Source organism: Oncorhynchus tshawytscha, linkage group LG09, assembly GCF_018296145.1.
Source record: "Oncorhynchus tshawytscha isolate Ot180627B linkage group LG09, Otsh_v2.0, whole genome shotgun sequence".
Lineage (NCBI taxonomy): Eukaryota > Metazoa > Chordata > Actinopteri > Salmoniformes > Salmonidae > Oncorhynchus > Oncorhynchus tshawytscha.
Genome location: NC_056437.1, coordinates 11,587,423 through 11,615,243, shown reverse-complemented (window position 1 = coordinate 11,615,243; position 27,821 = coordinate 11,587,423).

The following is a 27,821-nucleotide window of genomic DNA, read 5'->3' as shown; positions in this document are numbered from 1 at the left end:
CAGCCACCTGCTACTATAACCACTTAATCACAGGCAGGCAATCAGTGGAGGAGAGGAAAGGGAGAGGAGAGGGATGGAGAGGAGGGGAGAAGAGCAGGGAAGAGAAGAGGAATCAGGGAGGGGAGCAGTGGAGAGGAGAGGGGTGGACTGGAGAGGAGAGGGGAAGAGAGGAGAGGAAGAGAGGAGAGGAAGAGAGAGGAGAGGGGAAGAGAGGAGAGGAGGATAGAGGAGTAGAGAGAAAAAAGAGAAGGGAAGAGGAGAAGATGTGAGAGAGGAAAGGATTGGTGGAAAGGAGAGAAGAGAGGGGATGGCATGGGGAGAGGAGAGCACAGACCAGTACAGGAGAAGAATGGAGAGAAGGGAGAGGATGGAATGGGGAGAGGAGAGAAGGGAGAGGATGGAATGGGGAGAGGAGAGAAGGGAGTGGATGACATGGGGAGAGGAGAGAAGGGAGAGGATGACATGGGGAGAGGAGAGCACAGGCCAGTACAGGAGAGGAATGGAGAGAAGGGAGAGAATGGAATGGGGAGAGGAGAGAAGGGAGAGGATGGAATGGGGAGAGGAGAGAAGGGAGTGGATGACATGGGGAGAGGAGAGAAGGGAGAGGATGACATGGGGAGAGGAGAGAAGGGAGAGGATGACATGGGGAGAGGAGAGCACAGGCCAGTACAGGAGAGGAAAGAAGAGAAGGGAGAGGATGGAATGGGGAGAGGAGAGAAGGGAGAGGATGGAATGGGGAGAGGAGAGAAGGGAGTGGATGACATGGGGAGAGGAGAGCACAGTGACAGTGTCAGAGTCTAATGAGATCAGCACAGTGTCAGAGTCTAATGGGATCAGCACAGTGTCAGAGTCTAATGGGATCAGCACAGTGTCAGAGTCTAATGGGATCAGCACAGTGTCAGAGTCTAATGGGATCAGCACAGTGTCAGAGTCTAATGGGATCAGCACAGTGTCAGAGTCTAATGGGATCAGCACAGTGTCAGAGTCTAATGGGATCAGCACAGTGTCAGAGTCTAATGGGATCAGCACAGTGTCAGAGTCTAATGGGATCAGCAGTGTCAGAGTCTAATGGGATCAGCACAGTGTCAGAGTCTAATGGGATCAGCACAGTGTCAGAGTCTAATGGGATCAGCACAGTGTCAGAGTCTAATGGGATCAGCACAGTGTCAGAGTCTAATGGGATCAGCACAGTATCAGAGTCTAATGGGACCTTAATCCATTGCATTCCTACTTGTTTCTTTTACTTCTGCTACGTTAGGTTAGTGTGGGGCAGATAGAGAGCTGTTGTTTCCTGAGGTTTCTCTACCTGAAAATGCATGTGATTGATAGTTGGTTTTCAGCAGACTTGTATTAACTGTTTTATTCTGTGCTGGGTGGTTGTAATGTGTCACCTGTCTTGTAACTCACCTCACCTCAGTCATCTCTCCTCTCCCACAAAAAAACTTTGACTCAGGTATCCGGGGGAATGATTTACGTGTCTGACTGCTTTAAAACTGGTTTGGGTTTCCTGAAGACAACCTGACTGAGAATTTGCTCCTGGCTGTTTTGGAGACGTTCTGCAGCGAGAGAATAAATACATAAAGATGAGATTTAGACGAGTGAGCAGGATTCAGGAAATATATCTCTCTTGTTTACCCCAGGTCAGTTTGTCTCACAGACATCAGACAGAGTTAGACAAAGCTCCATCTCCATAGAAGAACTGAAGGAGAACATGGTCAGACCACGTCAACAGTAGAAAGAGATCTATGGGGCGAATGAGTGTGTGAATCAACTGGCTCAGTTCTCCGACTTTTAGAGGGCGCTTATCAAATGGCACCCTAATCCCTATATAGTGCCCTACTTTAAACCAGGGCTGGCACCCTAATCCCTATATAGTGCACTACTTTAGACCAGGGCTGGCACCCTAATCCCTATATAGTGCACTATACAAAAACACTTAAATGTGTAGATGATAGCATGGTCTAAGCCTAAGGTCTTCTGTTATGAATATGATAGCAGGATTGTGGAGCTTACCCTCCCATCGACCTGCCACGCTAGCCAGCTGAGGGGTAATGACGTGGACGCTGGTCAGAATTCTGATTCAGGATCAATGCCAGATCTCAGGTGTGATTAGCTCTCTACCCTCTACTAACCTCTACACAGAGAGAGAGAGGGGGGGGGGCTGTGGGCTAGAGAGGGAGGGTTGGAAAGTAAGAGAAAGAGAGAATGAGAGCTGGTGGAGACTGAGAGACAGAGACTGAGATAGATAGTGGAGACTGAGAGACTGAGAGAGATAGTGGAGACTGAGCGACTGAGAGACTCAGAGAGATAGTGGAGACTGAGAGACTGAGAGACTCAGAGAGATAGTGGAGACTGAGAGACTGAGAGACTCAGACAGATAGTAGAGACTGAGAGACTCGGGGACTGAGATACTGAGAGTTAGAGAGACTTTCAATCAGAAGACCTTGTCATGGCAGTTTCCAAGTCAACACTAGATAGTGAGACTCATGTTTAAGCTTCAGAAAGAACCCAGTGTCCCTGGGGGCAGAAGAGAAGAAAGTAGAAATTCACAGGGTCTATTTTTAAACTGTGGTATGAATGTGAGGTTGCGTCACAAATATCACCCTTTTCCCTAACCAGAGCCCTCGTCAAAAACACTACACTATGTAGATATCAGGGTGCCACAGCCTGTGACTGAGGTGTAGGGCTGCATCAGGCCTATTCTATTTAAGGCCTGTGGTCTTGTGAGCTGTTTATATAGAAACGGTCTACCTGCCTCTTAGCCTGTCTAGCTACAGAGTGACTTTCTAAGTTTAGCTGTAACCATGACATAGCTTTGCCAGAATGGAGCTGTGGCCTAGTTACAGATTCGTCAGCAAATCTTTAGACAACGAATGACTGAAGATGTGATCCCTCCATGGTTTTGAAATCAATCTGAGAACAATATGGCGTGTCATAGAATATTAACAAATCACATGATAGAACTAAACACATGTAAGGTTGTGATAAGGAGGGATACTTAAGTGCAACCTGAGCCAAAACACCCAAATTCCAGTTGGGTTAGTCAATATCAGATAGAGATTCCCTGAAAAAATAGTGATTCTAGTGTGTCCTCCTAAGAGCCTAACTCTCTGATGTGTGTCTTCCTGGGCCAGAGACAAACACACACACACACACATACACGCGTGCACACACACACACACACACACATGCACGCGCGTGCACACACACACACACACACACAGAGAACTCTTCTCTCTCGCCCCCAGTAGCAGCTCATTCACAGATTAAATAAACACTCTCTAAAAACGTTCCTGTGTTTGTGTCTCACTGTATTGGACCGACAGGAATTTGGCAACAAGTTTCAATGTTGAACAACAACACAGTTTATCCTTTTAAGGGAAAGTTGCAGCATGTTTAATTGCTAATCCTCTCAAGCTACACTATATATACAAAACTATGTGGACACCCCTTCAAATGAGTGGATTTGGTTAATTCAGCCACACCCGTTGCTGACAGGTGTATAAAGTCAAGCACACAGCCATACAATCTCCATAGACAAACATTGACAGTAGAATGGCCTTACTGAAGTGCTCAGTGACTTTCAATGTGGCACCGCCATAGGATGCCACCTTTCCAACAAGTCAGTTCGTCATGGCCGAGCAGCCGCACACAAGTCTAAGATCACCATGCGCAATGCCAAGCGTCGGTTGGAGTGGTGTAAAGCTCGCCACCATTGGACTCTGGAGCAGTGGAAACGTGTCCTCTGGAGTGATGAATTACGCTTCACCATCTGGCTGTCCAAAGGACAAATCTGGGTTTTGTGGATGCCAGGAGAACACTACCTGCCCAAATGCATAGTGCCAACTGTAAAGTTTGTTTGAGGAGGAGTAATGGTCTGGAGCTGTTTCTCATGGTTCGGGCCTCTTAGTTCCAGTGAAGGGAAATCTTACCTTTACAGCATACAATGACTTTCCAGACGATTCTGTGCTTGCAACTTTGTGGCAACAGTTTGGGAAAGGCCCTTTCCTGTTTCAGCATGACTTTGTTGAGATTGGCATGGAAGAACTTTACTGGCCTGCACAGAGCCCTGACCTCAACCCCATCGAAAACCTTTGGGATGAATTGTAACGCAGACTGCGAGCCAGGCTTTATCGCCCAACATCAGTGCCAGACCTCACTAATGCTCTTGTGGCTGAATGGAAGCAAGTCCCCACAGCAATGATCCAACATCTAGTGGAAAGCCTTCCCAGAAGAGTGTTAAAGCAGCAAAGGTGGGACCAACTCCATATTAATGCCCATGATTTTGGAATGAGATTTTCACATACTTTTGATCATGTAGTGTATATTGCAACACACAGCAAAATAAATACATTGCTTGGGTAAAGAATATATCTCTCTCTGTGTGTGTGTGTGTTTGTACTCAATCAATCACAACAGAAAGCAATATTCAAACAGTTGGCATACTGTGAGGGCTGATGAGGGCTTAATCACTTTTAAATGAGCTTTTAATGGCTTGGAGAGAAGTGGAGGGAATCCTCAGATGAGATGGTAGAGAGAGAGAGAGAGAGAGAGAGAGAGAAAACACTCAGAGGAGAAGGTAGAGGGTGCCCATTAACCTCTCTGCTCCCAACACCTGCTCTATCATCTCAGACTAATAGAGGGAGCAGGAGGAAGAAGAGTGGAGGAGAAGGAGAGGGAGGTGAAGAGGAGAGGGAGGAGAGGGATGAGAGGAGGAGAGTGAGGAGAAGATGAGGTGGAGGAGGAGAAGAGGAGGAAGAGTGGAGGAGGAGAAGAAGGAGAAGGAGGAGAAGAGGGAGGAGAAGAGGGAGGAGAAGAGGATGAGGAGGAGAGGGAGAAGAGTGAGGAGAAGAGGGAGGAGGAGAGGGAGAAGAGGGAGGAGAAGAGGAAAACAGACCTGGCAGCAGCTGGCCAAACGTTTCCCTGACTCAGCTTGGCCGCTGCAGAGACGGTCCACCCAGTGACTACACAGCAGGAAGCCTGGGGCAGACCAGGTTTATGAGTGGTTTGGAACACAAGCTCCAAAGAACACACCATCCCTCTCCATAAAGGGTTAGTGAGAGCATGGTGCTATCAGGGATGTGGGATTGATTCCCATAAGGGCCAGTTATACAGAATGTCACTCACTGTCCATTTTTTTACAGTTCTGTCACTTTGAATAAATGGCTTTTGTCCGCCAGAAGACCATATGGAAGAGAGGGTTTCTACATTTCAGCGAGACAGGATGTGTGTGTGTGTGTGAGACGCTAATGCACCCCCTGTTTGCCCCAATCTTTTATTTAAGAGGGGCACATCTGGTCTGGCTGCCTGCCTGATGATTGCTCGGATGATCGCAGGCAGACAGCCCTTCGCACCTTGCCCCTCACCACTCAGACACAAACTGGGCTGCCCCCTCCACCCCTCCACCTAGGCCCCCTCGACCCCACTACACCATCACCTAGGCCCCCTCCACCCCTCCACCTAGGCCCCTCCACTCCACCACCTAGGCCCCTCCACACCACCTAGGCCCCTCCACTCACCACCTAGGCCCCCTCCACACCACCTAGGCCCCTCCACTCCACCACCTAGGCCCCCTCCACCCCTCCACCTAGGCCCCTCCACTCCACCACCTCACCACCTCCAATAAATCTTAAAATGCTGCCTAAGCACGTTTCAGAGCAGAGATCGAGCTATATGCTGTTTTGCCAGAGGACCACTCCATCAGCACCATCTGTCTCCTCTGGTACCTACTGTTTGTGCTTCTCTGACTCTGATCTGATTATGGACATGTGAAAGTCTCTGGAGGATCTGTCTGCAAAGACAGATGAGAAAATAGAGAAATAGACATGAGGTATCGGAGAGATAGGAGATGTGCATCAACGCAACAAAAAAAGAACTGTTCTCTCACTGTCAACTACGTTTATTTTCAGCAAACTTAACATGTGTAAATATATGTATGAACATAACAATATTCAACAACTGAACATTCCACAGCTATGTGACTAAGAGAAATTGAATAATGTGTCCCTGAACAAAGGGGGAGTCAAAATCAAAAGCAACAGTCAGTATCTGGTGTGGCCACCAGCTGCATTAAGTACTACAGTGCATCTCCTTCTCATGGACTGCACTAGATTTGCCAGTTATTGCTGTGAGATGTTACCCAACTCTTCCACCAAGGCACTCTTCATCTGAAGAGGAGGCGAGAAGGATCAGAGGACCAATATGCGGCGTGGTATGTGTTCAGTGAATTTTAATAAAGAGAACACTATACAAAAGAGTAACAAAAAAACAATAAACCAAATACGACCGTGAAGCTACAAATGAGACCTGTGCTGACACAAGCCACTAACATAGACAATCACCCACAAACAAACAGTGCAACCCAGGCTACCTAAGTATGATTCTCAATCAGAGACAACTAATGACACCTGCCTCTGATTGAGAACCATACTACATACCAAAGGTGCGGACTCCGGCCACAAAACCTTGACCTATAGGGGAGGGTCTGGGTGGGCGTCTGTCCGCGGTGGCGGCTCTGGCGCGGGACGCGGACCCCACTTCACCATTGTCTTAGTCCGCCTTATTGTCCGCCTCCGTGGCTTTCTCACCATGGCCACCCTTCTCAATGACCCCACTGGACAGAGGGGCAGCTCGGGACAGAGGTGGGGCAGCTCGGGACAGAGGGACAGCTGCTCGGGACAGAGGGACAGCTGCTCGGGACAGAGGGGCTCCGGCAGCAGCGCCAGACAGGCGGGAGGCTCCGGCAGCAGCGCCAGACAGGCGCGAGGCTCCGGCAGCAGCGCCAGACAGGCGGGAGGCTCCGGCAGCAGCGCCAGACAGGCGGGAGGCTCCGGCAGCAGCGCCAGACAGGCGGGACCACCTGCAGGGAGGAGACAGAGAGACAGCCTGGTGCGTGGGGCTGCCACAGGAACCACCAGGCTGGGGAGACCTTCAGGAGGCTTGGTGTTAGGAGGCACATGAAGGACCAGGCTGTGGGGCAGCACTGGAGCTCTGGTGCGCAACCTTGGCACCACTTCCCCAGGCTGGACAACTACTCTAGCCCGGACCCTCCAGAGTGCAGGCACAGGTTGAACCGGGCTGTGGGTAAGCACGGGAGATCTAGTGCTTACTACACGCACCTCTCCCTTAGGCTCCATTCCCACATTTGCCCGGCACGAGCGGAGCGCAGGCAGAGGACGCACTGCACCCTCCCAGCGCCCCGGAGACACAGCATGCAGAGCCGCCGCAGGATACCCTGGACCAAAACTGCGTACCGGCGACCAGACCCGCTGAGCAGGCACCATACGCCCTGGCTCGATGCCCACACTCGCATGACACTTTCGGGGGGCTGCCCTATAGCGCACCGGGCTATGGGCACTACTGGCGACACCGTGCGCTGAACCGCATAACACGGTGCCTGACCAGTAATGCGCTGCTTATAATAAGCACGAGGAATGAGCTCAGGTCTGCTACCTGGCTTAGTACCACACCTCGTCTGCCCCCCCCCCAAAAAAAATATTTGGGGCTGCCTCTCTTACCTGTCGCACTGCCGTGCTGCCTCCTCATATCGCTGCCGCTCAGCTTTCGCTGCCTCCAGCTCTGCTTTCGGGCAGCGATATTCCCCAGCCTGTGCCCAGGGTCCCTCTCCGTTCAGTATCTCCTCCCATGTCCAGGAGTCCTGTGATGCTGGCCGCTGTCGTCGCTGTCCTTTACCACGCCGCTTGGTCCTTGGTGGGTGGGTGATTCTGTCACGGTCTTCCTCCTCTTCATCTGAAGAGGAGAGGCGAGAAGGATCAGAGGACCAATATGCGGCGTGGTATGTGTTCATAGTGAATTTTAATAAAGAGAACACTGAACACTATACAAAAGAGTAACAAAAAAACAATAAACCAAATACGACCGTGAAGCTACAAATGAGACCTGTGCTGACACAAGCCACTAACATAGACAATCACCCACAAACAAACAGTGCAACCCAGGCTACGTAAGTATGATTATCAATCAGAGACAACTAATGACACCTGCCTCTGATTGAGAACCATACTAGGCCGAAACATAGAAATCCCCAAATCATAGAAAATCAAACATAGACTGCCCACCCAACTCACGCCCTGACCATACTAAATAATGACAAAACTAAGGAAATAAAGGTCAGAACGTGACACTAGCCCTCACCCTCCGATCCAACAAGTCCCAGACGTGCTCATGGGATTGAGATCCGGGCTCTTCGCTGGCCATGGCAGAACACTGAAATCACGCACAGAACGAACAGTATGGCTGGTGGCATTGTCATGCTGGAGGGTCATGTCAGGATGAGCCTGCAGGAAGGGTACCACATGAGGGAGGAGGATGTCTTCCTGTAATGCACATCATTGAGATTGCCTGCAATGACAACAAGCTCAGTCCGATGACGCTGTGACACACCGCCCCAGACCATGACGGACCCTCCACCTCCAAATCGATCCTGCTCCAGAGTACAGGCCTCAGTTTAACGCTCATTCCTTTGACGATAAATGCGAATCTGACCATCACCCCTGGTGAGACAGAACCACGACCCGTCAGTGAAGAGCACTTTTTGCCAGTTCTGTCTGGTCCAGCGACGGTGGGTTTGTGCCCATAGGCGACGTTGTTGCCGGTGATGTCTGGTGAGGACCTGCCTTACAACAGGCCTTCAGGCCCTCAGTTCAGCCTCTCTCAGCCTATTGTGGACAGTCTGAGCACTGATGGAGGGATTGTGTGTTCCTGGTGTAACTCGGGCAGTTGTTGTTGCCATCCTGTGCCTGCCCCGCAGGTGTGATGTTCGGATGAACCAATCCTGTGCAGGTGCTGTTACACGTGGTCTGCCACTGCGAGGACGATCAGCTGTCCGTCCTGTCTCCTATTACTTAAAACATCATGCTAATCACATTAGCGCACGTTAGCTCAACCGTCCCTTAGGGCGGGAGGGGGGGGGACCGGCACACCGAACCCGTAGAGGAGACAGCTGGTGCGCATCTCTAATATTAAGAAAGTCCCAAGGTTCTGTTCGCCTGAGTTAGAATACCTTGTGATAAGCTGTAGACCAGGGATCATCAATTAGATTCAGCTGTGGGATGATGAATACACACAAATAATTTGTAATTAACTGCAAAAAGCCCAAACAGATATAACATTTGACTAAAACATAATAATTTAAAACCTTGCTTACATTTGTATAAGATCACATACATCTCTCTATTGTTTTTGGGAATACTTTGGAACAGATTTACACAATTAAGAAAACTTGCGGGACCAAATAAAATTGCCTCCAGTTGTCCCCACAGTGACCTGTGGGGATGGATTACAGGCAACATCCGCACTGAGCCTTTTGACGATCTATCAAACATGGAACTCCCCAAATACAGGTGTGCCAAGCTTGTAGCGTCATACCCAAGAAGACTCGAGGCTGTACTCGCTGCCAAAGGTGCTTCAACAAAGTACTAAGAAAAGGGTCTGAATACTTATGTAAATTGAATATTTCTGTTTTTTTATTTTAAATATATTTGCAAAAATATTTAAAAATATGTTTTTACTTTGTCATTATGGGGTATTGTGTGTAGATTGGTGACGATATACAGTGCCTTGCGAAAGTATTCGGCCCCCTTGAACTTTGCGACCTTTTGCCACATTTCAGGCTTCAAACATAAAGATATAAAACTGTATTTTTTTGTGAAGAATCAACAACAAGTGGGACACAATCATGAAGTGGAACGACATTTATTGTATATTTCAAACTTTTTTAACAAATCAAAAACTGAAAAATTGACATTCTCTCAACCAGCTTCACCTGGAATGCTTTTCAAACCGTCTTGAAGGAGTTCCCACATATGCTGAGCACTTGTTGGCTGCTTTTCCTTCACTCTGCGGTCCAACTCATCCCAAACCATCTCAATTGGGTTGAGTTCGGGTGACTGTGGAGGCCAGGTCATCTGATGCAGAACTTAATCACTCTCCTTCTTGGTCAAAAATCCCTTACACAGCCTGGAGGTGTGTTGGGTCATTGTCCTGTTGAAAACAAATGATAGTCCCACTGAGCGCAAACCAGATGAGATGGCGTATTGCTGCAGAATGCTGTGGTAGCCATGCTGGTTAAGTATGCCTTGAAACCTAAATAAGTTGAAACCTCTCAGCCCCCAGCTGTGGCCTGGACACCGTATGTGAATGAATCGCCCCCCATTTATCTTCAGAGTTTGTACTGTTAGGTAACCTTTACTGGGTTATGCTTAACACCCCGGCCGTCCTACAATCTAAGCTAGATGCCCTCAATCTCACACAATTTATCATGGAACCTACCAGGTACAACCCTAAATCCGTAAACACGGACACCCTCATAGATATCATCTTGACCAACCTGCCCTCTAAATACACCTCTGCTGTCTTCAACCAGGATCTCAGCGATCACTGCCTAATTGCCTGCGTCCGAAATGGGTCAGCGGACAAGCGACCACCCCTCATCACTGTCAAACGCTCCCTAAAACACTTCAGCGAGCAGGCCTTTCTAATCGACCTGACCCAGGTATCCTGGAAGGATATTGACCTCATTCCATCAGTAGAGGATGCCTGGTTATTCTTTAAAAGTGCTTTCCTCACCATTTTAAATAAGCATGCCCCATTCAATTATTTATGGTATTTATTTATTTTTTGCTCCATGCACCCCAGTATCTCTACTTGCACATTCATCTTCTGCACATCTATCACTCCAGTGTTTAATTGCTAAATTGTAATTATTTCGCCACTATGGCCTATTTATTGCCTTACCTCCCTAATCTCATTTGCACACATTATATATAGACTTTTCTATTGTGTTATTGACTGTACGTTTGCTTATTCCATGTGTAACTCTGTGTTTTTTGTGTCGCACTGCTTTGCTTTATCTTGTCCAGGTTGCAGTTGTAAATGAGAACTTGTTCTCAACTGGCCTACCTGGTTAAATAAAAGTTCAATAAAAAAATCAATAATAATCACTGACAGCGTACCCAGCAAAGCACCCTCACACCGTCCCACCTCATCCTCCATGCTTCACGTTGGGAACCACACACGAGGAGATCATCTGTTCTCCTACACTGCGTCTCACAAAGACACAGCGGTTGGAACCAAAAATCTTAAATTTGGACTCATCGGACAAAATGACAGATACACCCAGTCACTACAAAGATACAGGCGTCCTTCCTAACTCAGTTGCCGGAGAGGAAGGAAACCCCTCACGGATTTCACCATGAGCCCAATGGTGAATTTAAAACAGTTATAGAGTTTAATGGCTGTGATAGGTGAAAACAGAGGATGGATCAACAACACTGTAGTTACTCCACAATATTAACCTAAGAGTGAAAAGAAGGAAGCCTGTACAGAATAAAAGTATTCTAAAACATGTGTCCTGTTTACAATAAGGCACTAAAGTAAAACTGCAAAAAATGTGGCAAAGAAATTAACTTCATGTCCTAAATAGAAGGCATTATATTTGGGGCAAATCCAACACAACACATCACTATATACCACTTTTCATATTTTCAAGCATGGTGGTGGCTGCATTGTGTTATGAGTATGCTTGTCATAGGCAAGGACTAGGGAGTTTTTTTAAATAAAAAGAAATGGAATAGAGCTAAGCACAGGAAAAATCCCGTAGGATACCCTGCTTCTGTCTGCTTTCCAACAGACACTGGGAGACAAATTCACCTTTTGGCAGGACAATTAACTAACACACAAGGCAAAATATACACTGGAGCTGCTTATCAAGACAACATTGAATGTTACAGTTTGGACTCTATGGCAAGACTTGAAATGAGCTGTCTAGCAATGATCAACAACCAACTTGAAGAATTTGAAAAATAATATTTTGCAAATATTGTACAATACAGGTGTGCAAAGCTTTTAGACACTTTCCTAGGAAGACTAACAAATGTAATCACTGCCATATGGGATTCTATGTATTTTTATTTTACCTTAATTTAACTAGGCAAGTCAGTTAAGAACAAATTCTTATTTTCAATGACGCCCTAGGAACAGTGGGTTAAACTGCCTGTTCAGGGGCAGAACGACAGATTCGTACTTTGTCAGCTCGGGGATTTGAACTTGCAACCTTCCGGTTACTAGTCCAACACTAGGCTAACCACTAGGCTACCCTACCGCCCCGTATCACGGGGTGTGAATACAAGATACAGTGCTTTCGGAAAGTATTCAGACCCTCTGACTTTTTGTCAAACTCCAAGCGGGTTGTCATGTGCCTTTTACTGAGGAGTGGCTTCCGTTTGGCCACTCGACCATAAAGGCCTGATTGGTGGAGTGCTGCAGAGATGGTTGTCCTTCTGGAAGGTTCTTCCATCTCCACAGAGGAACTCTAGAGCTTTGTCAGAGTGACCATCAGATTCCTTGTCACCTCCCTGATTGCTCAGTTTGGCCAGGTGGCCAGCTCTAGGAAGGGTCTTGGTGGTTCCATTTAAGAATGATGGAGGCCACTGTGTTCTTGGGGGCCTTCAAAGATGCAGAAATGTTTTGGTAGCCTTCCCCAGATCTGTGCCTCGACACAATCCTGTCTCGGAGCTCTACGGACAATTCCTACAACCTCATGGCTTGGTTTTTGCTCTGACATGCACTGTCAACTGTGGGACCTTATATAGACAGGTGTGTGTCTTTCCAAATCATGTCCAATCAAATGAATTTACCACAGGTGGACTCCAATCAAGTTGTAGAAACATTTTAAGGATCATCAATGGAGACAGGATGTACCTGAGCTCAATTTAGAGTCTCATAGTAAAGGGTCTGAATACTTACGTAAATAAGTTATTTATGTTTTTTATTTGTAATACATTTGCAAAAGAAAATCGAAAAACCTGTTATTACTTTGCCATTATGGGGTATTGTGTGTAGATTGTTAACGTAACAAAATGTGGAAAAAGTCAAGGTGCCTGAATACTTTCCGAAGGCACTGTATAATTATATATATATGTTATACTGTATATGTTATCTTAAGCCTGTGATGAAGAGCTGCTGATGAAACATTTAGCACCTGGCTTTCAATCATTTAAATGTGCATGTTAGGATGTTACCTGTTATCCCTGTAGGGTTTCAACACACTGTGGAGCGTTCTAGCCTTGTGTTAGCCTCTTCCACTGTGGATTGTGCTAGCCTTGTGTTAGCCTCTTCCGCTGTGGAGCGTACTAGCCTTGTGTTAGCCTCTTCCACTGTGGAGCATACTAGCCTTGTGTTAGCCTCTTCCACTGTGAAGCGTACTAGCCTTGTGTTAGCCTCTTCCACTGTGAAGCGTACTAGCCTTGTGTTAGCCTCTTCCACTGTGGATTGTGCTAGCCTTGTGTTAGCCTCTTCCGCTGTGGAGCCTTTGTGTTAGCCTCTTCCACTGTGGAGCGTACTAGCCTTGTGTTAGCCTCTTCCACTGTGGAGCATACTAGCCTTGTGTTAGCCTCTTCCACTGTGAAGCCTTTGTGTTAGCCTCTTCCACTGTGAAGCGTACTAGCCTTGTGTTAGCCTCTTCCACTGTGGAGCCAGCCTCTTCCACTGTGAAGCGTAGCCTTGTGTTAGCCTCTTCCACTGTGAAGCGTCTAGCCTTGTGTTAGCCCTTCCAGGCCAACTCAGCTCCCCAGAGCCCTGTGCTCCCCAGGCTAAAGTAATGCACTATAGAGGGAATAGTGTACCATCTGAGACACAGACAGAGAGGTATAGAGAGAGAGAGAGAGAGAGAGAGAGAGAGAGAGAGAGAGAGAGAGGGAGAGAGAGAGAGAGAGAGAGAGAGAGAGAGAGAGAGAGAGAGAGAGAGAGAGAAGAAAGAGAGAGAGAGAGAGAGAGAGTGGAGAGAGAGAGAGAGAAGAGACATGGGGAGAGAGAGGAAGAGACATACAGAGAAAGAGAGATAGAGGGTTCTCCAATAGGTGACCTGCTGGCCAAATTCAGCCCGTGGGTGATTTTCAGTTCAGCCCGTGAGTGATTTTCAGTTCAGCCCGTGAGTGATTTCCAAGTTTTCAGAGCCCCAATAATAATTGGCCCACGGCTGAATGTAATTGGGGACCCCTGCCGTAGAGACACATACTGTACACAGTGTTTCTAGTGTCACATAGTTTCCCAGAGCCAAGCCACTGAGCTCTTCAACCCCAGTACTCACAAATACAATTAAGCTCCTCTGTCTCCCTCCCAAACATACCCAGACTCACACTTCATTGTTTTTGGCTGCTTCTCATGTCAGACACTTTGTTGTTCATACAAAACCCTTTAAGATCCTCAAATGAGGTTGAAAAACTTAATAAATGGAAAACAGCCACAAACCACTGAGGAGACCAGACTGAGACAACAGTCCTGTACGCCCACAGAGGAAGACTGCTATTGTGTCTCAAATGGTACCACATTCCCTATACTGTGCACTACAGATGTATGATCTTCATTTGAGCCAGTTTGCTACAGCAGGAAATTTGAATTGTTATGTCAAATCAAATCAAATCAAATCAAATTTTATTTGTCACATACACATGGTTAGCAGATGTTAATGCGAGTGTAGCGAAATGCTTGTGCTTCTAGTTCCGACAATGCAGTAATAACGAACAAGTAATCTAACTAACAATTCCAAAAAAACTACTGTCTTATACACAGTGTAAGGGGATAAAGAATATGTACATAAGGATATATGAATGAGTGATGGTACAGAGCAGCATAGGCAAGATACAGTAGATGATATCGAGTACAGTATATACATATGAGATGAGTATGTAAACAAAGTGGCATAGTTAAAGTGGCTAGTGATACATGTATTACATAAGGATGCAGTCGATGATATAGAGTACAGTATATACGTATGCACATGAGATGAATAATGTAGGGTAAGTAACATTATATAAGGTAGCATTGTTTAAAGCGGCTAGTGATATATTTACATCATTTCCCATCAATTCCCATTATTAAAGTGGCTGGAGTTGAGTCAGTGTCATTGACAGTGTGTTGGCAGCAGCCACTCAATGTTAGTGGTGGCTGTTTAACAGTCTGATGGCCTTGAGATAGAAGCTGTTTTTCAGTCTCTCGGTCCCAGCTTTGATGCACCTGTACTGACCTCGCCTTCTGGATGACAGCGGGGTGAACAGGCAGTGGCTCGGGTGGTTGATGTCCTTGATGATCTTTATGGCCTTCCTGTAGCATTGGGTGGTGTAGGTGTCCTGGAGGGCAGGTAGTTTGCCCCCAGTGATGCGTTGTGCAGACCTCACTACCCTCTGGAGAGCCTTACGGTTGAGGGCGGTGCAGTTGCCATACCAGGCGGTGATACAGCCCGCCAGGATGCTCTCGATTGTGCATCTGTAGAAGTTTGTGAGTGCTTTTGGTGACAAGCCGAATTTCTTCAGCCTCCTGAGGTTGAAGAGGTGCGCCTTCTTCACGATGCTGTCTGTGTGAGTGGACCAATTCAGTTTGTCTGTGATGTGTATGCCGAGGAACTTAAAACTTGCTACCCTCTCCACTACTGTTCCATCGATGTGGATGGGGGTGTTCCCTCTGCTGTTTCCTGAAGTCCACAATCATCTCCTTAGTTTTGTTGACGTTGAGTGTGAGGTTATTTTCCTGACACCACACTCCGAGGGCCCTCACCTCCTCCCTGTAGGCCGTCTCGTCGTTGTTGGTAATCAAGCCTACCACTGTTGTGTCGTCCGCAAACTTGATGATTGAGTTGGAGGCGTGCGTGGCCACGCAGTCGTGGGTGAACAGGGAGTACAGGAGAGGGCTCAGAACGCACCCTTGTGGGGCCCCAGTGTTGAGGATCAGCGGGGTGGAGATGTTGTTGCCGACCCTCAACACCTGGGGGCGGCCTGTCAGGAAGTCCAGTACCCAGTTGCACAGGGCGGGGTCGAGACCCAGGGTCTCGAGCTTGATGACGAGCTTGGAGGGTACTATGGTGTTGAATGCCGAGCTGTAGTCGATGAACAGCATTCTCACATAGGTATTCCTCTTGTCCAGATGGGTTAGGGCAGTGTGCAGTGTGGTTGAGATTGCATCGTCTGTGGACCTATTTGGGCGGTAAGCAAATTGGAGTGGTCTAGGGTGTCAGGTAGGGTGGAGGTGATATGGTCCTTGACTAGTCTCTCAAAGCACTTCATGATGACGGATGTGAGTGGTAGTCGTTTAGCTCAGTTACCTTAGCTTTCTTGGGAACAGGAACAATGGTGGCCCTCTTGAAGCATGTGGGAACAGCAGACTGGTATAGGGATTGATTGAATATGTCCGTAAACACACCGGCCAGCTGGTCTGCGCATGCTCTGAGGGCGCGGCTGGGGATGCCGTCTGGGCCTGCAGCCTTGCGAGGGTTAACACGTTTAAATGTCTTACTCACCTTGGCTGCAGTGAAGGAGAGACCGCATGTTTTCGTTGCAGGCCGTGTCAGTGGCACTGTATTGTCCTCAAAGCGGGCAAAAAGTTATTTAGTCTGCCTGGGAGCAAGACATCCTGGTCCGTGACTGGGCTGGATTTCTTCCTGTAGTCCGTGATTGACTGTAGACCCTGCCACATGCCTCTTGTGTCTGAGCCGTTGAATTGATATTCTACTTTGTCTCTGTACTGGCGCTTAGCTTGTTTGATAGCCTTGCGGAGGGAATAGCTGCACTGTTTGTATTCAGTCATGTTACCAGACACCTTGCCCTGATTAAAAGCAGTGGTTCGCGCTTTCAGTTTCACACGAATGCTGCCATCAATCCACGGTTTCTGGTTAGGGAATGTTTTAATCGTTGCTATGGGAACGACATATTCAACGCACGTTCTAATGAACTCGCACACCGAATCAGCGTATTCGTCAATGTTGTTGTCTGACGCAATACGAAACATCTCCCAGTCCACGTGATGGAAGCAGTCTTGGAGTGTGGAGTCAGCTTGGTCGGACCAGCGTTGGACAGACCTCAGCGTGGGAGCCTCTTGTTTTAGTTTCTGTCTGTAGGCAGGGATCAACAAAATGGAGTCGTGGTCAGCTTTTCCGAAAGGGGGCGGGGCAGGGCCTTATATGCGTCGCGGAAGTTAGAGTAACAATGATCCAGGGTCTTTCCACCCCTGGTTGCGCAATCGATATGCTGATAAAATTTAGGGAGTCTTGTTTTCAGATTAGCCTTGTTAAAATCCCCAGCTACAATGAATGCAGCCTCCGGATAAATCGTTTCCAGTTTGCAGAGAGTTAAATAAAGTTCGTTCAGAGCCATCGATGTGTCTGCTTGGGGGGGGATATATACGGCTGTGATTATAATCGAAGAGAATTCTCTTGGTAGATAATGCGGTCTACATTTGATTGTGAGGAATTCTAAATCAGGTTAACAGAAGGATTTGAGTTCCTGTATGTTTCTTTCATCACACCATGTCACGTTGGCCATACGGCATAAGCCCCCGCCCCTCTTCTTACCAGAAAGATGTTTGTTTCTGTCGGCGCGATGCGTGGAGAAACCCGCTGGCTGCACCGCTTCGGATAGCGTCTCTCCAGTGAGCCATGTTTCCATGAAGCAGAGAACGTTACAGTCTCTGATGTCCCTCTGGAATGCTACCCTTGCTCGGATTTCATCAACCTTGTTGTCAAGAGACTGGACATTGGCAAGAAGAATGCTAGGGAGTGGTGCACGGTGTGCCCGTCTCTAGAGTCTGACCAGAAGACCGCTTCGCTTCCCTCTTTTTCTGAGTCGTTTTTTTGGGTCGCTGCATGGAATCCACTCCGTTGTCCTGGTTGTAAGGCAGAACACAGGATCCGCGTCGCGAAAAACATATTCTTGGTCGTACTGATGGTGAGTTGACGCTGATCTTATATTCAGTAGTTCTTCTCGACTGTATGTAATGAAACCTAAGATGACCTGGGGTACTAGTGTAAGAAATAACACGTAAAAAAACAAAAAACTGCATAGTTTCCTAGGAACGCGAAGCGAGGCGGCCATCTCTGTCGGCGCCGGAAGTACACATGTGGACTGTCATTAATGGACGTTTTTGTAGGGGTTGATTTTTTGGTCAAAGAAAATCAAGTCTGTAATTTCAAAGTGGAAATTACAAACTTCAGAAGCATTGTAAAACCTCAACATACACTATACGTTTCAAATTAAGATCCTACATCTGTAGTTTAGACCAGGGCCTGCATATATGGCTTGGCAGGATTTTAACATGTTAGTCATAATGTTGCTTGATCAGTAGTTAGGCCATTAGCTGGCCAAAATTAGGCTTCATGAATAGTGTGGGTTTCCAGTGAATTTCTGTAAATCATGAAGTGGTGCAGGAAAATTCTCAGCAACAACAGAGTGATCAAATTAAGATCCAACATCTTTTTATAGGGAATTAGGGTGCTATTTCAGACACACCCTGGCTGGCTTCATCCCAAAAGGGCTTGTTTAAAAAAAATTATCTGTATGTAATTCACAAAGTTAAACCAAATACGACCAATCCATCGTACCCATCACAAGAACAAGAAACCCTGAGGTGACATAGTGTGCATCACAAATTGTAACCTATTCCCATTCAGGGCTAAGGGTCCTGGGATGCAGACATAGCTAGCTTCCCCAAAGCTCGTGTTTAAACGTTTTAAACCTTATAACATTCAGAGTTGGCAACCCGTTCTGCAATAAACTACATAACAGAAAAGCCACAATGATTGTCGTTTTTTTCTGTCTTTTCCCAAAGATGCTGTGTACAACACAATTGAGGATCATCCAAACTCAATATCTTTCTGAATGGACTGGAGTTCAGTTGATAATTTGCTTTGCATGTGAATATGTTGATGGCAATAGAAACGCAAACGCTGCAAATAACTGGAAATGAGAGACAATCTGTGAAAGAAAACCCAAAAGGAATTGTTTGACTTTAAAAGCAAAATATTATATCAACCAAGAATCCTGGAGCCTCAAGTTTCAGAATGAGCCATATTTATTTGTAGTTTCATGGAATTGTGAGTTTAATAGAATTGTGAGAATAAAACTCTAGTGGTTTACCCAGTGGGGTAAACAGTGTGCTGAGAGAAGCTATATAGATGTATGTGATTAACATCTCTCTCTTCTTTGTTCTGTGACCTTCCATTCCACTGACCTCGTCAGACAGCCAAACTCTCCCTATCTCAAGGGGAGAGCTAGTGAAGGAAGAGCCTATCTTGTGTCTCAAATTACACACCTCATATAGAGTGCACCCCTTTTGCCCAGAGCTGGAAGATAAAGCACAAAGCGTGCATCTGAAATGGCATTCTATTCCTACTGCTCTGAGTACAGGGAGTAAGGGCCCATTTCAAACTCAATACCTATTTCCCAGCAGTGGGTAGTCTAGCAAGAGATATCAGGAGATAACCCCATATCCCTCTGTCTACTGTTCAACGTTCATCACGGTCTGTCTGTCAGATCCTGAAACTGCACAGATTAAGAAAGAAAACGGTCAACTTCCTGACCCCAGAGTTAAGCATGAGGACATGAGAATGAATCGGTTGCCAACGGAGGAGACTTTGTGCTTCTTGACTGACTCCTAAATCAAACTCTATTCCTTATGGGCTTTGGTCAAAAGTAGTGCACTCTTTAGTGAATAGGGTACCATTTGGGACAGACCCTTTAATGAGCTCCTGTCTGGAGGAAAGACAATGAATCCCTGTCAGTCTGTCTGGGGGGTTGAACGAAGCGAATGATCACAGCTGAGATCTCTGATTGGTTGTCACTTGACAGAAGGGCCACAGGTGCTGGTAGTTTGGGTTGGTGGTTAGGGCTGGTGGTTAGGGCTGGTGGTTAGGGCTGGTGGTTAGGGCTGCTGGTTAGGGCTGGTGGTTAGGGCTGGTGGTTAGGGCTGGTGGTTAGGGATGCTGGTTAGGGCTGGTGGTTAGGGATGCTGGTTAGGGCTGGTGGTTAGAGCTGGTGGTTAGGGATGCTGGTTAGGGCTGGTGGTTAGGGATGCTGGTTAGGTCTGGTGGTTAGGGATGCTGGTTAGGGCTGGTGGTTAGGGATGCTGGTTAGGGCTGGTGGTTAGGGCTGGTGGTTAGGGCTGGTGGTTAGGGATGCTGGTTAGGGATGCTGGTTAGGGCTGGTGGTTAGGGATGCTGGTTAGGGCTGGTGGTTAGGGCTTGTGGTTAGGGCTGGTGGTTAGGGATGCTGGTTAGGGATGCTGGTTAGGGATGCTGGTTAGGGCTGGTGGTTAGGGATACTGGTAGTTAGGGATGCTGGTTAGGGCTGGTGGTTAGGGATGCTGGTTAGGGCTGGTGGTTAGGGATACTGGTTAGGGCTGGTGGTTAGGGATACTGGTAGTTAGGGATGCTGGTTAGGGCTGGTGGTTAGGGATACTGGTAGTTAGGGATACTGGTTAGGGCTGGTGGTTAGGGATACTGGTTAGGGCTGGTGGTTAGGGATACTGGTTAGGGATACTCGAGCTCCCATCTCCTCAGAGTGCACTCAGAGTTTCAGACCCAGTGAAAAGCAGAAGTTGGCACAGTAGTCTCTCTCTCTCTCTCTCTCTCTCTCTCTCTCTCTCTCTGTGTGTGTACATACATGTGTTTCTCTTTGTGTCCTCTCTACCCCTAATGTCTCTCCTGGCTGGGACTCCCCAGTTCAGAAAACTCTCTGCCTGCTGTAGCCTGCCCTAAACCGGACATTGGCTGACAGAATAGGGCTCAGTATTGGGTAGCTTCTAGCCTGAGAATTGGGCATGGCTGAACTTGACTGGAGAATGGGAGGAGTGTTGGTGAGTTGGACTAAGAAGAGAAACGAGCATCAAATTGTTTATTGTCTGTCGTACTGTAGTAGCTTGTTCCAAAAGCATTATGAACTTCAAACTAAAACCCAGAAAGCGAGCCCAAACTAAAACCCAGAAAGCAAGCCCAAAATAAAACCCAGAAAGTAGAAATAGAAACAAGATTTTAAGAAGTAATACATTATAAATAAGCAATAAAATGACTGTTTTTCTAATCCCTTCTTTAAATGCCTCATGGGTACATGTGAACATAGACAACATGAGTTAGCTCAAAATCAAAACAATTTTTTTTTGTCACATACACATGGTTAGCAGATGTTAATGCGAGAGTAGCGAAATGCTTGCTCTGGGATTGAGCTGTGCAGTGGCTAGCCCAGGCATAATGGAATATCAACAGTACACACTAGAAGCACTTTAAACTCACTAGGAGACACAGGGGAAATTAGGAGAGACATCAGCGCATTACCCACTGGGCAAACACATTGAATCAAGATTGTTTCCACATCATTCCAACCCCAAAAATCTATGTGAGGACGTTGAATTAACGTGGGAAACTAAGTGGATTTCCAAAAGTAATCAACGTAAGGGCATTTCATATTTTTTCACCCAACTTTTAACCTAAATCCATTGACATGGTTATTTTTGGGGGGATTTCATGTTGAATCCACATTAGTTGACAACTCAACCAAATGTAAATCAAAACTAGATGAACTTGAACTGACGTCTGTGCCCAGTGTGTATGTTGTTTTATTCTGAGGTAGATAGGGTCCCAATGGGATTTGGCTGCTATTCCAAGACATCCATAAAGACTGAGTGTTACAGAAATAGAGTACGTGATTGTAAATAAACTCATGAGTAAATCGTCTTGGTTGAAGGAGCTCAGTAAAGTGCACTAGGGACCGTCTGTCTGTCTGTCTGTCTGTCTGTCTGTCTGTCTGTCTGTCTGTCTGTCTGTCTGTCTGTCTGTCTGTCTGTCTGTCTGTCTGTCTGTCTGTCTGCTGCTGTATTAGCTCCCGAGTGGGGCAGCGGTCTAAGGCACTGCATCTCAGTGCTAGAGGCATCACTACAGACCCTGGTTTGATTCCAGGCTGTATCACAACCGGCCGGGATTGGGAGTCCCATAGGGCGGGGCACAGTCGTCTGGGTTAGGGTTTGGCCGGGGTAGGCAGTAATTGTAAATAAGAATTGGTTCTTAACTGACTTGACTAGTTAAATAAAGTTTAACATTTAAAAAAATGTTTTTATCATCCTAGGATTTTGGCTATTTGGCCAAGCTGCAAAGTCAAAATGAGCTCAATCTTGAAAATAATTGAACAAGGAAATTATCTTTAGGTTACGATTGAGGTTACTTTAAAAATCTGATTTTCTTAAAAAGCAAATGTCCTAGCTAAGCTTCTTCTGGCTATGCAACCTGACCAGATAGTCACAAACGAGCAGTGTGGACTTTCTGCTGTTGTTGTTGCTGCTGTGTCATCTGGTCCTGCTGTCTGCAAAGTCACAACTACAGGATGTTGTCACGGAGACGGAACAGGGAAGGCAGAGAGGGGAAGGACAGGAGCAGAGTGGAGGACCTCAGAAAGCCAGGACAATAGAAGTAGACTTCCTGTTCACTTCCTGTTTGCCATTAAATGAGGAATGAGGATGTCCCTAAACCATCAGAAAATAAGAGATAAAGACAGAGAAGGACAAGGAAAGCTCCTCATAAATAGTGCCATTTTATTATCATTGTTAAAGAAACTCTTAATTTTGAGATACTCTTTGTTGCATCACATTCAATTAATTTAAAATGGGATCTGTCTGTACAGTAACCTACAGATGTAGGATCTTAATTTGAGCCAGTTTGCTACAGCAGGAAAATAATCCTGCAGCAACAGGAAATTGGAATTATTATGTCATTATAATTAATGACTATTTTTGTAGGGGTTGATACATTTTTTGTCAAATCAAGTCTGAAATTTTATAGCGGGAATTAAAAACTTTAGTTTCCTGCTGTGCAGAAAAATTCTCAGCAACAAAAGAGTGATCAAATGAAGATCCTACATCTGTATAGAAGATAATATAAAGACTAAAACTAGACTTTGAAAGGTTTGTTATTAGATTAGAATCTACTGGCAAACTTTTAGTTATTTGCATTTCCTAAGTACCCGGAAGCATTCAGAATGTAGACCTATCTCATTACAAGTGCTCATAGCTAATGTTACGGTGGCTGGCTAGCTGAATTTAGGGACATACCTACTGTAACTTGGATAGAATCCTGGAGCTTTCCTTAATTGCCCTTGTAGATCTGACCTGTGTCCCAAATGACACCCTATTCCCTATGGGTCCTGGTCAAAAGTAGTGCACTAAATAGGGAATAGGTTGCCATTTTGGACTTAATCATGCTTTGGCTTGGGAGAGGTAGGGGGAAGGGCACGTATCCCTGTCTGTTTACACAGAATTATACAGTACATCTTTGACTCAGATCTGGGTTGGCAGAGTAATAACCTCTTCCCTTCCCAGAGAGAGAGGGAGGGGGATGGATGGAGAGATAGTGTGTTAGAGACAGACAGTGTGTATGAGTGAAACCTCTAGAACATTGACAACCTTGAGAAGGCCACTGGGCTCTGTTAATAAAAGTGTATAAGTCAGTCTGGGGCTGTGGTGAGGTAGGGCTAGGAACACAATGAGTCAGTGGGTTCCGAAACACAGCTAGGCTTCCCACAGCTCGTCACGTTGGTTGCTGAGGATTCCTTCCTGGTAGGTCCCGCTCCAACAGGCTTGTTGGGCTACAATACACAGTCATTAGACAGAACAGACAACAAGTCTCCTGCCCAACTCAATCAAAGGTCAATATCAATATAAACTCTGAGACGAGGAGCAAACAATAGGCAAAAGAATACAAACGAACCCTAAGACAATAGAAAACGAAATGAAGACGGTGAGAACAGGATCATAAGTGAAGGGAAAATATACAGACAGCATTTGTTTTAGCAAGTGTGGACAAATGTTGAGAAAGAAATCACATGACTGTTTTCTTTGTAATACCAATATATTTATTTGAGTTTGACAACGAGATCAAGTTTGATTGGGAAAAAGTTCATTTGGTTATATTGCATCAGTGGATATTGGCAGCTTTTTCCCTAATGTGTTAGAACACATTAGGAGAATTCCATTGTGGTAAAGAAGCACATACCATCTAAACCAGCATCTAATGACTACATAACATCAAACAATCAGAAGAACAAGCTGTAATAAGAAAACAACCCACACTTTCATTTCCTATTAGGTCATGAACACGCCTTCCCTTGTCATGTTGGGGCGTGTAGTTAACCACGTTAGAAACATGGGGCTTTTGTGCATATAGTATGGAAGCTAGAATTGAGGTCGGAACATTGAATTGGGTTCTAATTCCGTGGTTAAAACATTGCTAGAAGAACCAATGGAATTCTAATTCCATATCCCCGAGAGAGGCAGGGCTGGATTCCGGAGGGGTGAATCAGGATATTTATCCTTGTGAGAGTTGTGTGTTTGCTCAACTGCCACCCTGGTCTACAGTGGTTTACAACGATCACACAATCTGCACATTCTTTACACAGGACATGGATTTAGTTTATCAGAACAACTCCAGAGTCTCCTCTCAACAATCTGATATAGCCTATCAGTGTTTGACTTCCTTATTTGTCCACAGAGGATGAAGAGATCACTGAGCATAAACCTACGGTGCGTCTGAAACGACTCTGGTTAATAGTAGTGCACTAATAAGCATTGGTCAAAAGTAGTGCACTATTTAGGGAATAGGGTGCACCCCAGCTGTTATGGATTATAAGAAGTAGTGCCTGAACAAGTAAAATATGTTATTTGACAACAACTCTGTGACTTAACAACACACCTTCCATAATGTCAGCAACATGACCGTAGCCTAATGTTTATTTCATCTGAAAGTGCTATTCCCTTTTTAAGGCACCATTTACCCAAGGAATTCAGAAATAGCATTCTGTACTCCATGAAATGAATCAGATGAATGTCCAGCTGACGAATTCAGGCCTGTGTTGTATGAATAGTCTTGACTCTCTCCTTATATGAAGAATTTAATTCACTTTTATGGTCCTGTGAAGGACTTTCTAAACAAGCCCCACAAAGCTTGTCACTAGTTTCAGATGGTCAGATATATATTATATACAGATATACATAACCCACCACTCAACAAGCTGAAATTAATATATATATTTTAAATGAATCTTTATTTAACTAGGCAAGTCAATGAAGAGCAAATTCTTCATTACAATGACTGCCTACGGTTTAAAGCAGCGGTCCCCAACCTTTTTGCACCACGGACTGGTCTCATAGAGGGGGGGGGGGGGTCACGACATGACCAGAATATCGATTAGGCCTATAAGTTTAGTACAGCCACTTTTTCATAACATTTTAGCATAAGTAGGTCTAGCGTGATGATATTATAAAATATATTTTTTTATAAGTGTATATTTTTCTCTAATGACCATATATTAAAAACATTGCACCTTATCATGTCACTGAATCAGTGGGAGCCCTGAGCTTGTTTCCCGGCAAAAAGACGGTCCCATCTAGGGGTGATGGGAGACAGTGACACCTGAAGGGTGTTCCATATGTCCAGTCTACTCCGTAATTTCGTTTTTGTTGCCGTCATTGCGGAAAAGCCCGCTTTACAGAGACAGGATGTTGGAAATGAAAGCAACATTTATCTCAGGATATTCAGCCTTGATTTGAATCTAGAAGGTCGGCAGAGATGACGTTATCTCAAACATACTTTTAAGGCCGCCGTCATTTGCAACTTCATTTGCAACTTCCTGCACGGACATAGACGATTCACCTGGGACATTCACAAATGGGTCGCGGATCCATTCCTTCGCACTTCGTGGGTCTTTGGCGGTTGGGAAGTAACCCTCGAACTCCGTTGACAGGGAAGCTAGGTGATCACCCAGCAGCTGGGAGAAAGACAGCCGAGTCTCAGTCTCTCCCAAAATCGCAGCTCATTTTTGGAACATGTTAAATATGCCCGTCCACTCGCCGTTCCCACAGTTCCAGTTTGGCTTGTAATGCAGCCACTTTAAAGACAGTTGTCATTCTCCCCTGAAGTGCCAGATTGAGTGTGTTGAGCAGATTGAATATGTCACACAGGTAAGAGAGTTTTGCGTCCCATTCCTCGTCATTGAAATGTGCTGCCAGTGGTGACTTTCTTTCTGAAAGAAATCTCTGCAGCGGCTCTCGTAACTCAAACACTCTGGCAAGCCATCTCCCCCTGGATAGCCATCTGACTGCTGTGTGTAAGAGAAGGTGTTTGTGCTCTGCGTCCATTTCCTCACAAAGCTGTCCAAACAGATGCGAGTTATTAAAGGAGTGTGCTTTGATGTGATTGATAACTTTAATAACATCATTCAATACGACGTTAAATTCTGGTGACATTTTTCGGCTAGCCAGCATTTCTCTGTGAATGACACAGTGCGTAGATTCACATTCAGGTGCAACCTCTTTAACCCGGGTAGTGGAACCAGACAGCCGTCCAGTCATGGCAGCAGCCCCATCCGTTTATACGCCAACACAGAATGACTAATCCAATGTTCCTGACATCCAAAGACTTGAATAGTTCTGCGGCCGTTGTGTTAGTCGGCAGGGACAGCGCACACAACATATCCTCATGCACATCATCCTGAAATATATATTGCACAAAAACAAGCAGTATTGCCTTGTTGTCGACATTGGTAGATTCATCAACCTGGATTGCATACCACGGTGACTCGTCAAGCCTCTCTAACAATTGTGCCTCAACGTCCTCCGCTCTTTCATCAATTCGCCTTCATGGCAAATGTCCTTAGCAGCAGGTAGAATCAACTCCTAGCGAAAGGCTTCTTGGCCTTAGCAATACAGCTAGCCACTAAGTATGACGCTCTCAGTGCAGCCACGTTTGTTAATGTGGTGGCTTTCAAGACTTGCTTCTGTCCTTCTTGTTCACGTTTTCTTCGCTCAAAGAATTCAACAGGTTTGACTTTAAGTGCAGGGTGCTTGGATTCGATGTGCTGAAGCAGTTTTGAGGGCTTCATTGCCTCGTTAGATAGCCTATCTCCACATACTACGCACAGGAGGCTTGGAGCATGCGAGTCGCCTGTCGCAGTAAAGCCATATTTTAGGTAGGACTCATCAAATTTTCTATTGAATAAGGCTTTCTTTTTTTGTTGTAGTCTCGGGCTCTGCTGTCTCTGCTTTTATTGACATCATTGTTGGGCCTTTTGTCTCTTACCCCTTCTGACCCTCCAGCGCCGTTTGTTTCTTCACGTCAGCTAACGTCGCTAGCTAGTACAAAGTTAGCGGGCAACACAGCTCACGCAGACCGTGATGAACTCGCAGCACACGCATTACTCAAGTTCAAAACATGTAAACTTGTTGGGCGTGACAGAGATACTAGAGTGGTGAGGAAAGGACCAACAGACTGCACCAAGTTCAATGTAATTACTGCACAAATAGCCTATAATTGTATATAATTATTATTTTATTTTACAGATTTAAAAAAAAATATATATAATTATCCTTTCTGTGCGGCCAGGTAAAGAATGTGCCGCAGACCGGTACCTGTGGTTGGGGACCGCTGGTTTAAAGGCTTCATTAGAAAGCTGTTCAGAAAAGCATTAAACAACCCGACTCACAAGGCCCAGAACAGGTGCAGCCCAGCTCGGCCATCGACAGAGCAGCTGTTCATTGAAAGGTGTACATTATTTTACAATTCTAAAATTATACAAACTTTTGTTAGCTGTTAATTAGCCATGTTATTGTAGTAGCCTGTGGAGCAGCTACATGCTGATTTCCCAGGAAGCCGTGCCTCGGCCTCGCTCTGAGAACCCCTGAATCATCACATCACCATCTGCCTCTGACTGGGCCTCTGGAATAAACACTGTATGACCTTGGAATCACACTGAGTTATCTTATAGGTCTAAATGTATCTACTGATTATGATGGTTATATTATACAGTATATACCTATACACACTGTATGACCTTGGAATAACCCGAGTTTACAGACTTATCTTATAGGTCTACATCTATCTGCTGTGTATGGTGGTTATATGTTATACAGGAAGGTGATATACACAGTAGCTGTATATGTGCAGTAGGTACATTGTGATTATCAAGGTGCATAGGTTGTAATGAACAGTAGATGATCTGGTA